Genomic DNA, 556 nt, shown 5'->3' with positions numbered 1-556 from the left:
AATGGATACCTGCGGGTTCATGGTCCTTTACCCCGACACGAAACGTGTACATCTCTGGTGGTGCACGACGTCGCGCCAAGTCGTCTGAAACCCGCTTGCTGCCAACCCGCGCCGAGACGTAATTAGAAGTTTAGAATTCCTCTTTGTCTCCCGCAGTGCGAGCCCACGCCGATTTGGAATGTGAGACATTTGCAGATGCTCTCCGCAGGTCTGGAAAAGAAATTAAAAAGGAACGTGTTGGGCAAAGTCGGGCGACTACAGGCCACCTCGCGTCACGTGGGGAAGCCCTCCCTGGCGCTGTTCGACCCGGTGAGGCCTGCCCGGCTTCGTCCCAACGGGCCAGAAAAGTCCTGTAAGAGAACAAAGGGGAGTCAGTCTCTTGGCAAAGCGAAGCATCAACATCACATCGTCTGCTCTAAGCAAGCTTGCTTACCATTGCTCGAATGCTGCTATCCTCGTTGGCCGAGTACTACATGAGACAGACAGACCGCAATGTGAGCGAGTGCAATCATGCGAGAGCGTGTGCACACTTTCTCGAGTGAAGGCGGTAGCGGTG

The sequence above is a fragment of the Acanthamoeba castellanii genome (assembly GCF_000313135.1).
Source record: "Acanthamoeba castellanii str. Neff unplaced genomic scaffold scf7180000084776, whole genome shotgun sequence".
Lineage (NCBI taxonomy): Eukaryota > Discosea > Longamoebia > Acanthamoebidae > Acanthamoeba > Acanthamoeba castellanii.
This window is presented reverse-complemented; position numbering follows the sequence as displayed.